We start from the raw sequence: 11,359 nt of genomic DNA, 5'->3' as shown, positions 1-11,359 counted from the left end.
AACGCTACATGGCGGCTATTCATCAAAGGAACTGAGCACAAATCTTGTCATGACACATATGAAGAGGTACATGGAGGGCTCACCCAAACTCCAAAAGCATGTGCTTGGGGCAGTGGGAAGATGTAGGTTACAAAAACAAACCACAGCCACCACCCATCCTCAAAAAGACATCCCCAAGGAGGGCCAACGACAGAGGAAGAGGTGCGCTCACTGCCCTCTTCCCAAAGACAGAAAGAGGAAAAGGTCCAAAGACAGAAAGGCCAGCCAGCCCAGGGGGCAGGTGAACCAGATGCCTGAACCACCTCAACTGACTCCTCTCTACAAGATGGAGCAGCGAGACTACTCCGAGTCTCTCCCGGATGACCGTACTCCTCACCTTATCTCTAAGGGAGACCCGAACACCCAGCAGAGGAAACTCATTTCAGCCGCTTGTATTCGCAGTCTCATTCTTTGTCTCATTGTATTCATGATCTCATACTAGCCAAAGCTTACAGTATGACCATAGGTGAGACTTGGAATGTGGACCAGTAAAAACCCTTCACCACAACGGTCCGTTACAGCATTCACTACACTGCAGAGGCTGCACCGATCTGCCTGTCACCCACCTGTTTTCTGCTCACTGTCCTCACCGAGCGTCTTTTCACCTGTCCCTCGTCCCCTTGTCTGTGTTTGTATTCAAGTCCAGTTTTCTGTTCAGCCTTTGTTGCATCATTAGTCTTCCACACCAAGTGTTGCGGTATTTATCTTATAGTCATCATAGTCAGAGTCATAATCTTAAGGTCTTGTTGTCCTGTCCTGCTTTCCCTATTTGTCTTGTTCTTCCATTTTCTGTTTTTGGATCTTGCCTATACCCTTTATTGGTTATTTTGAAGATGCTTCATTTAAATTTCCTCTGCCTTTGATGTCTGCATTTGGGTGGTCACTTTGAAAACCTGACATTGTGTGTGTGTGATAAAATGAAAAATATGTGGCAAAAACCAAATGAATGTTTGACCCCACTCACTACTAAAGTAACAACTTAATACTAGTTATTATTGGATTATGTTACTTTATTTTATATAACATTTGGATGAAGGGGTCATTTTGACCCATGTGTGTAAATTCAATGTACTATTATAGAAACTATTTTTGTTCAATAAGTATTAAAGTACAAATGAAAATAATGATCAGCAGTGATCAAAAACAAGATATTTAATGAATACTTGAAATATTCAATCATAAAAGGAATAGATTCAAAAGACAGGAACACAGAAAAACCCCACCAGCATTATATAACACTGGATATGAATGCGGGTCATTTTTGACCCATGTGTGTAAATTCAATGTACTATTATAGAAACTATTTTTGCTCAATAAGTATTAAAGTTCAAATGAAAATAATTATCAGCAGTGATCAAAAACAAGATATTTAATGAATATTTGGAATATTCAATCATAAAAAGAATAGATTCAAAAGACAGGAACACAGGAAAACCCTACCAGCATTATATGACACTGGATATGAATGCGGGTCATTTTTGACCCATGTTGTGCATTAGAGGGGGTATGCATATGTTGCGCATCAAAGGGTTAAAATATAATTGGTTATTTGAAACTTATTTTCGTTTGCATTTTGACAAGTTTTTGGTTCCATTGTTTTAGTTTTTTTGGATTTTCCCAGTAAGGTCTTTTGCTTCTGGAATCTCTCTTTGCTTCTGCTTCGTTTTATGCTTCTGACTTTTGGAACACATTTCACGTGTGGGAGGGTGTGGGAGGGAAAATAAAAAAAAACTAAATGGAACCAAAAACTTGTCAAAATGCAAACGAAAATAAGTTTCAAATAACCAATTATATAAAAATATATACTTTTGATATATTTTTTTCTGTTTTGCATTCATAACATATACTTTCTGCTCTTGGATTTACTTTTGCTTTTGTGGAACTATTGAAACAAAAATCACACCATACACCGCGTTCCCATGTTTGAAAACGCTAGGAAGCTGGTGGGGTGAGCGTGGCTTGGTCCCAGAGGCGGTCCCAGAGCTCTGTGTCAGTCCGGAATCAGTGACCAATGGAGATTGCAGAGGAACGCCTTCATCTAAGCCCCTCCCACACGTGAAATGTGTTCCAAAAGTCAGAAGCAAAAAACGAAGCAGAAGCAAAGAGAGATTCCAGAAGCAAAAGACTTTACTGGGAAAATCCAAAAACTTGTCAAAATGCAAACGAAAATAAGTTTCAAATAACCAATTATATTTTAAAAAATATACTTTTGATATATTTTTTTCTGTTTTGCATTCATAACATATACTTTCTGCTCTTGGATTTACTTTTGCTTTTGTGGAACTATTGAAACAAAAATCACTCCATACAATATGACGGAGTGATATGTATGTTGGTCTAAGCTACTGTGATCAAGATTAATAGTCTACATCTTCGAATTGATCAAACTTGGGTCACTTCGTGGGGAACACGTTATAAATGAACTATCTAGAATAAGCACGTTCTGAGACCCTATATATAATAATATTGTCATATATAATAATATGTCATCTGTAAATAATGGAACCAAAAGTCTATATTTAAATGGTTTATTGTATTAAATAGTAATGCATCTTAAGGTAATTCAAGAACAAAAGCAATCTGCAAACTCAAAGATATTTGTCTTTAAAAAATAAAGCCTGCTATGTAATTAGTGGATTTCAGTAGGCTAGAACTTTAAAAATTCCATCAAGTAAATCAAAAAGCACGTTTATTACTAACCAGAAACGTGTACAAAAACCAAGTTGTTTCGTTTACGACACTGACAGACGAACTTTACCTCACAACTAAAGACGTCAGCTAGCGCTGCGCTCAGCGTGTGGTCGGTTATCAGGAATAATCGTCACATTTTGGCTTTGTAGTTTCCACATAGAAATTACACAGAAATAAGACATGATATGTTCAGTTGGGGGCGGCAGTTTAATGCGTCCTCACTGCAGGTATTTCCAGACATACACAGTTATAAATTTATTAGCCTGTAACGTGCGATGTGAGGCAGTTAAGTGTCTCCAAATTCACAATTTAAGTTATAGGGACCTGGGAGAGATGTCGTAAGTGTAAACTATTTAATGTTTGAGCCGTGACACTATTATGGTTCCTGAATTACAATTATGGCTATACTGTGTGTAGTATCAGCCACATTTGGGTCTAGAGTGAAGGGTAAATATGTACATGAGTTGTGTTCCTCTTTACAGCCACCCACTCTCTACAGTATTTCTACAGTGCAGTAACGCCAGGATTAAATATCCCAGAGTACACAGTTGTTGGTCTGGTGGATGGAGAACAATTTATGCATTATGACAGCAACAGTAAGCAGTCGGTACCTAAAACGGAGTGGATAGAGCGCAATGTGGGAACAGACTACTGGCACAGAAGTACTCAGGTTCAACAGAACACCCAGGAAATCTTTCGAGTGGGCGTGGCTATTCTAATAAGACGTTTCAATAACACTAAAGGTGAGTATGAACACACTTAGACCAATAATGTGCCACAGTGATGCCTAGCAACAAAATACATAATCAAGATTCCGTTCACAGTTTGTATGAGAGCTAATGAGAGCACAGCTACACATTTTACCAACCCTTCTACATGTTTTTGAAATGGCAATATAAAACAGTTCAGTCTGGAGCCTGCAGGTGGAGCCAAACTGCATAGATTGTTTTCCAGTGCAGCAACCTGGAGCAGTTCAGTGCAGCTCCTGCTCCTTCAGCAGCACTGCAGCTACTCCACCTGCACACGGGTGGAGGGTTCAGATGCACCACACTAGTCCAGAGGTCCCCAGCTTAATATAGGCAACAGCACAATTAAGATGGGTCACATTTGTCTCTCTTAAGTTAAAAACTTAACAACTGTGATGTAAGATGATCAAATACTAGCAGTAGGTATTGTTATCTTGCTTTTTGAACAGGTGAAACATGCACAGTTAGTGTCATGTCAGTATATGTGTGTCTCTGCAGGGGTTCACACCTGGCAGGTGGCATACGGCTGTGAGCTGGATGATGACAGGAACAAAACAGGCTACATACGGTTTGGCTATGATGGAGAAGATTACATCAGTCTGGATATGAACACCCTCACCTGGACTGCAGCTGATGCTAAAGCTGTTATTACCAAACACAAGTGGGAAGGCACAGCTAAGGCTGTTGAACATAAAGCCTACCTGGAGAACACCTGTATTGAGTGGTTACAGAAGTATGTGTCTTATGGCAGAGACTCTGGAGAGGAAAGGTAGAATGTGTGAGCTGCTGTTAGTGTAACTACACCTGCTGTTCACACACACTGTATATCCCTCATCACTGTAACTCCGCTGTTCAGACACACTGTATTTACCTCATCACTGTAACCTTACTGTTCACACTGTATTCCACTGTAGTCACCTGCTGTTCAGGCAGTGTATTCCCCCTCGTCACTGTAACCTTGCTGTTCAGACATTGTTAACCCTCATCATTGTAAATCTGGATTCATTGTATTCATCATTGTGTCCACTGTCGAGTAAACCAGAGCTAAATAGCCGTAGCCAACACCAGAATGTTAGGTTCACTTTAAAGATTTCACCACTATCCTTCACCATGAATATCAATATCAATATCTGTGTAGTTGAATGATGAAATGAGATTTAACAGAAAATGTTTTATGTGTGAATGTGACACATAACATGTTACATACACAAGGATAGCTCCAATAAATACCAGTGACGAACACGATAAATATGCACACTTAAATATATATACGTTACCAAGACACAAGTGCAAGACATTGCACTAACAAGACAAGAGACAAGTAACAGACCCACAAATGGACTAACAGGCTAACAAACACAGACAAACATACATGCATCCTACACATAGGACAGCCCAAGGGAGGAGTCAGTGTTGGACCGTAACAAAATATATATGTACATTTATGGTTCTTATCACCATTTATGGCAAAAACATCATAATAAAATGAAGAAAAAAACAAACAAACAAAAAAAACTTTTTAATGTTCACATCAATATTCATATCTTTCTCTTTTCCTCTTTCCAGTCCCTCCTGAGGTGAGCCTGTTCCAGAAGGACTCCTCTTCTCCAGTGGTGTGTCACACTACATGTTTCTTCCCCAGAAGAATGGACATCTCTTGGAAGAAGAATGGAGAGGACCTGCATGAGAACGTGCAGCTTGGAGAGACGTTACCCAACCAGGATGGAACCTTCCAGAAGAGAAGCATTCTGACAGTCTCACCTGAGGAGCTGGACAGGAATGTGTACACCTGTGTAGTTCAGCACAGTGGACTGGAGAAGGAGTTAGCGCTGCATGTTGAGCCAGGTAAAGGTCTTTAATGCTAAATGTGTGGTTTTCACTGTTGTTTCAGGTATTTATTTCAGGAGATTCTTTTCATGTTGCCATAGTGACTGTTATCCTCATTGGCTGTGCTGTGTTTCAGGTGGAGGCATTTCAGGTGTAGGGTTTATTGGAGTGTCTGTTCTCCTGGTCCTCATTGGCTGTATGGGATTCTTCATCTGGAGGAAGAAGAAGAATGGTGAGGAAGACATGCAATATTTGTTTAAAACAAAATAAATTCAGACATGTATGGATTATAAACAGTGAATTTAATCAGTCTGTTAAATGTTTTACATTTAAAAGTTAATATTGAATTCGTATTCATAAACTTGCAATTTAACTTATGGTGAATGGAACAAAAATACACAATGAAGTGAAACATATGCTGTGCAAAGTTCTTAAATATCAGATCCACCGTCTGTTTTACAGGCTTCAAAGCTGTTGCGGTCCAAACCCAGTGCACTTAATTTAGTAATGAGGAGAGAGGAAGAGTGCAGGGAAGAGGATCATTAATGGATAGTCCTGGAGCTGGATCTCAAAGTCAAGGCTGCAGCTGAGGTAAGACAGAGGCATGACAGAGGTTCATTCATAGAGCTTATTTACATACATGACCAACATGGTGTAAATATCCTGACATACCTTACTAACATAAACAACATGACACATTTAAATGACAGATCTAAGACTTCGTTTGGATCTTCTTCCGGCTTTCGCGAGAGGCGGTCTTGCTCCTGCTTGACTCGTGGGGGACGTGGCGTGGTTTGTGTCTCGCGTCTCTCTCCCTGGAAGATGTTAAGGACGTGTATTTATTTGGAACTTTGATAACTGGGTTTCTGCTGACTGGATTAGGTGTCGCCCTGGCACGTTTCAGATGCTGTGGGGGCTGCACTGGGTTCATGGTGCTTTATACCAAGGATCCAGAGGAACGTTAATTTCCTTTAAGATCAATTGAAGGTCTTGATTGAAGGTCTGGGTCTGTTAGGTTGTCCAAAATATAGGACACATTCCTTAGCTGCATGTGAAGGATCTTTTCAGTGTGTAATAGGTGAGGAGTCCATTGCACGCTGCTCTGTGATGATGCTCTGCATCTGTAACTGAGACGGTCTTTGTCTCCATATCACAGCCGTCTAGGACATTCAGTGCTGCACCATTTTCTGCCTGCCACAGTTAGTTTTCTTCTTATAAGCTTTTTGCATGAATATGATTTGCACTGAACTACTCAAGGATGCTGCACTGGTAAACACTCCTTTGAGTTTGTCTCTACTGCCACCTGCAGGCTCCAGTCTGTACTGCCTTCATCACCGGTGAGATGATCAGACACTGGTAAGGGCAAGAGTGATGATCAGATACTGGAAAAGGCACGAGTGATGATCAGATACTGGTAAAGGCACGAGTGATGATCAGATACTGGTAAAGGCACGAGTGATGATCAGATACTGGTAAAGGCACGAGTGATGATCAGACACTGGTAAAGGCAGGAGTGATGATCAGACACTGGTAAAGGCAGGAGTGATGATCAGACACTGGTAAAGGCACGAGTGATGATCAGATACTGGAAAAGACACGAGTGATGATCAGATACTGGTAAAGGCAGGAGTGATGATCAGACACTGGTAAAGGCAGGAGTGATGATCAGACACTGGTAAAGGCAGGAGTGTTGGAAGCTACTGTATTATAGTGTCTGGTCTCACTCTCAGTGGAAGTTGTTCACTAGCACTAGGAATGACCACACCCACCCATCTAAAAAAAAACACAGATGAGCAGATCCACTGTGAGGCTATAAGAAACGATGGATGAGTCCTTGGAGAAAGATCCTCACTCCCGCTCTCTCACTGACCTTCCAGATTCCCCCATGGAACAGAGACCCTTCGCCTGGTTGTGACGTCAGACATGCACAGCTCCTCCTTCAGTCGCCCCCTGGAGGATCCCTGCACAATAGCAGGCCAGCCCTGAGTGTCTGCAGAGTCATCCTGGAACTACTGCAGTCATCCTGGAACACTCAGCACATTAAAGATTATGTTATATTCAGTGGGCTTGCCTGAGGAGAAATGATCCTCCTTCTGGATTGGAGCTACATAATATTCACAAAAAGCCCAGATTAATAGTTTCCTTCACATCAGTCTGTCTATGAGGCCTGAACAAACTGTTTAATGTTCACCATTTATATATTTTTATATGTGTCCCCTTTGTCATCACACCTGAGTCCCAGATGAAGAGGGTGAGAAACCTGCAGGACCTGAACCTTGAGGACTGTGAGTTTGTGAAGGAAATATTAATAATATTCGTGTTAATCATGTCCATGCAGATACTATAGCGCAGTCTGTGTGTAAAGTACTGCTTGCACTGCTTAGTAATGAACTATGACCATATTGAAGATGTTTTTTTCTGTAAGACTGAAGTTTTCTGTGCAGCAGCAGAGTTAGAGATACCATTGTTTATCCATTTCTATGCACCCAGGATTCAATCCCAGGGAAACTGATAACTGCTCCTGGGAAGCAGATGTTCTTAGTTTTTCTACACACACATTTTGACTATAAGAATCTGGACTGAGAGAGACAGTTCAGAGTTACTGCATGACATAGTCACATCATATTTTTATACTTTTATATTTTGTAACTCTCTTGCTATCAAATAAATACTGCTTAATATATTATTAGACCTCGACTTCTGTGCCTTCAATTCCATCACTACTTCAATTTAGAGGAACTGTAGGGTTATATTATAAAGACTTCAGTTAAAGAGACTGTAGGGTTATATTATAAAGACTTCAGTTAAAGGGACTGTAGGGTTATATTATAAAGACTTCAGTTAAAGAGACTGTAGGGTTATATTATAAAGACTTCAGTTAAAGAGACTGTAGGGTTATATTATAAAGTCTTCAGTTAAAGAGACTGTAGGGTTATATTATAAAGACTTCAGTTAAAGAGACTGTAGGGTTATATTATAAAGTCTTCAGTTAAAGAGACTGTAGGGTTATATTATAAAGACTTCAGTTAAAGAGACTGTAGGGTTATATTATAAAGACTTCAGTTAAAGAGACTGTAGGGTTATATTATAAAGACTTCAGTTAAAGAGACTGTAGGGTTATATTATAAAGACTTCAGTTAAAGAGACTGTAGGGTTATATTATAAAGACTTCAGTTAAAGAGACTGTAGGGTTATATTATAAAGACTTCAGTTAAAGAGACTAGGGTTATATTATAAAGACTTCAGTTAAAGAGACTGTAGGGTTATATTATAAAGACTTCAGTTAAAGAGACTGTAGGGTTATATTATAAAGACTTCAGTTAAAGAGACTGTAGGGTTATATTATAAAGTCTTCAGTTCATAATTCATCTATGGTCATAACTATGTTTTGCTGCATCCATTACCTTCTATATTTCCTGTAATGCCTTTTGTTTTACTGCTAATGTTGCAACCCAGTCTCATACCCCATGCGTATGAAAGACACAAGTGTGTCTTTCATGTGTTCATGTGTACCCTCATGTGTACGCAGCTATCAAATACATGTAAATACTCGCCGATTCCCGACAAAAACGATCCCTAGGCTATAGTAGATGTCCAAAATGATCGTAGTATCTACTCTGTACAGTATATTCAAGCAAACGCTAAAAAAGATTAGACATTTGACGTTTTGCGAGTTGAGAGAGAGAGTGAGTGAGTGAGAGAGAGAGAGAAAGAGAGAGAGAGGGAGAGAGAGAGAGAGAGAGAGAGAGACGCTTTTCCTGAGCGAATGTCCGTGGGATTCGGTCAGAATTCACAGTGTGTGTGTGTGTGTGTGTGTGTTTGTGTGTGTGCTCTGGATGGCCTCGGCTGAGGCCTAATCGGATGTTCCTCTAGTGTTCCTAAACTGACCTTGTTTGAGACACCTAATCTCTACTTGGAAGGGACTACGGCGACACTCAGTCGGTCATGACATCACGAGGATGCTGAGTGTGGAGGGGGCATGCATCATATGCATCTGTCAAATCAGTGTTACTTATTTCATGTATTGTCCAATCACATTTGGTTGATCACCTCATGTTTACCTCGTGGACACTGTGTGTGTTAATGATTAGGAGTATAAAAGATGAGAGTTCGGAATGGGGAATTAGCTCTCTGTGTGTGTGTTTGTAACGGTGATCTCAGGGTTAATCCATGCTTTGTTAAAATAAATCATTCTACTTTATTATCTAACCCAACTGCTTCTGACTTTTATTGTGCTCACCATTTAAGGGTTTCAGAATTTCTAACACACCATCATGTTCAAGACCACAGATCCCTGTTTCATGCGATGGATCTTGCATGTGAAGGCATTACAGGGAATCAGTGTAGGGGGTGGTTGTGACATGCACGCCGCTTCTACCCTCGTTGCATTGCAAAGGAGGTCATACGTTGTGACGTGGATGAAAATTTATGGCCAGACAAAGAGCATCGTGTGGATGGCCAGGAGGTTGAGGATGGTGGGCCAGGTGAGGGAGGGTCAGGACCAGGGCCGGCACTAGGGGGGGGCTGAGGGGGGCATTGCCCCCCCAAATTGTGTCTTTGCCCCCCAAGCACAATGCAAGCAACGGCTTTTTTTAATTATCTCTGAACCAATCACAAAAATGCATTTTGCTTTACAGCGTGAAGATATTTCCTTGCTTATTCCTGATTGGCTCTTTGAGTCATATAAAAATCGGCAGACCGTCCCAAACGGTTCAGTTCTGTAGTATGTGTTTTGTTAGTATGAGTGAAAGGCAGGTATACTGATAAACACTCTTCTGAGTTTAAACTGACTTCCACATGGTAATATTTGCTTAACTGTGGTTTTTCGTTGCTTTAATGTTACTTACCTCTTACATAGGTGTTGCTTAAATTATTTTATTAGCCGTTAGCGGTTAGGCTAACTTGGTTCTTCTAAACCTGCGCGAACGGCGGAAGCGTTTAAATACTTGCTGCGCAGTGTTGTCCGAAACGATATGTGGTAATAAAAAAACAGGGGAATGAACATTTACCTGACGAATTTTAATGTTGCTTTTTCAGATTTGAAGTGCTGGAATTTAGGCTAAAGTACTTGAAAATGCTTGAAATTGTAACTACTTCACAACAAATAGCTGTCTGACTGAACGGTCCTCTCACGTTAACAAATACGAGCCTCTTGTAATTCCAGGACGAAACATGAGAGAACGTGAAGATGTTCAGACTGGGCGTTTTGAAAGTGTGATTTAAAATGCGAATCATTTTGAGTATATGTATAAATATTTAACTTAATTAAGTTTAACGTGCTGAGAAATATTGAAATGGACCTTGAAAGTGACGTACAAGTGCGTTAATTCCACCTTATAAAGGTGTATGAACCCGGCAAACGTGACTGTTCTCATTGCGCTGAGGCGCGGTGCGCGCGAAGTTATAAAATTCGAGCGGTGCACGACCTCTACGTAAACTACATATGTATAAACTACATATGTCAAAGTCAAGGCCCGCGAGCCAGATCCGGCCCGCGAATTGATTATGGCAGTGGTTCCCAAACTTTTTCTGCCGTGCCCCCCTTTAGTAGATGAGAATATTTTTGCGCCCCCCCTACACCCCCCCCCCCCCCCCCATTGACTAGGTTGCACCGATTCATGTTTTTCACTTCCGATACCGATTCAGATATCTGAGGCTTCGTATCGGCCGATACTGATCTGATACCCAGTGGCGGACTTAGCAATTTGGGGGCTCAAGGCGAAATTAGGTAGGGGGCCCATCAACATTAATATGCGAGAAATAAGTCAGCTAATCAGGGGGCCCCTACAGTGGGCTGCAGTGGGAGGGGCCCAAGGCAGTTGCCTAGCCACGCCTCTATGCAAAGACCGCCTCTGCCGATACCGATCTGATAGAGTAAAACTGCTGAATCGACTTAAAGCATTTCTTTTTAAACACAGACATACTGAATTACAGGTTTATTGAAAACTCTGCACCAGTATAGCACACTTAAACACACATAAAACATGTAAAAACAACACAACTTGCATTTGTTCAGTCAGTGCAATTATGAATATAACATTGAATGTAAAATAAAT

The 11,359-nt window shown here is 40.7% G+C and overlaps 1 pseudogene across 1 annotated transcript; it reads left to right on the top strand.

Moving 5' to 3' along the window:
• The first annotated feature begins 2,818 nt into the window (after positions 1–2,818).
• LOC143509983 (BOLA class I histocompatibility antigen, alpha chain BL3-7-like) lies at positions 2,819–7,969 on the top strand (annotated as a pseudogene). The gene is made up of 6 exons (XR_013129857.1): positions 2,819–3,473; positions 3,975–4,245; positions 5,043–5,321; positions 5,440–5,535; positions 5,766–5,894; positions 7,181–7,969. The product of XR_013129857.1 is annotated as a BOLA class I histocompatibility antigen, alpha chain BL3-7-like (transcript).
• The last annotated feature ends 3,390 nt before the right edge of the window (positions 7,970–11,359 follow it).

The sequence above is a fragment of the Brachyhypopomus gauderio genome, chromosome 3 (genome assembly GCF_052324685.1).
Source record: "Brachyhypopomus gauderio isolate BG-103 chromosome 3, BGAUD_0.2, whole genome shotgun sequence".
NCBI lineage: Eukaryota > Metazoa > Chordata > Actinopteri > Gymnotiformes > Hypopomidae > Brachyhypopomus > Brachyhypopomus gauderio.
The sequence above is the reverse complement of the archived record's forward strand: the minus strand, read 5'-3'. Positions and strand labels throughout refer to the sequence as shown.